A 395-nucleotide genomic window follows, 5' to 3' on the forward strand; every position below is an offset into this window, starting at 1 on the left:
TTAGTATTGATCATAAACATTTAAAAAGTGTCACTCAGTGAGAAAAAAATACCAACACTGTGAGCAGAGAATAAGTCTCACATTTTATAAAACACAAAATACAAATGAATCTATTTTAGACACGTTTAAGTCAAACTGTTATAGTTTTTTTTTTTCTAAGGACAAAAATAAAAGCAGAGTGAAGATGAAAATAAAAGTCCTTTTAAAAGAAGCAAATAGAAGAAGAGAGTTCTCGACAGCAAACAGTCCAAATTCAGCCGAGCAAAGCTTCCTGTTGTGCTCCTTTGTCTCCTTGTCCGTCCGTCCGTCCGTCCATGGTCTTTAACCCACATATCATTGGGTTGCTGGATGGCTGAAAATGAGGCAGGTACATCCTGGACAGATTGCCAGTTCAT

Source organism: Poecilia reticulata, linkage group LG10, assembly GCF_000633615.1.
Source record: "Poecilia reticulata strain Guanapo linkage group LG10, Guppy_female_1.0+MT, whole genome shotgun sequence".
NCBI classification, from domain to species: domain Eukaryota; kingdom Metazoa; phylum Chordata; class Actinopteri; order Cyprinodontiformes; family Poeciliidae; genus Poecilia; species Poecilia reticulata.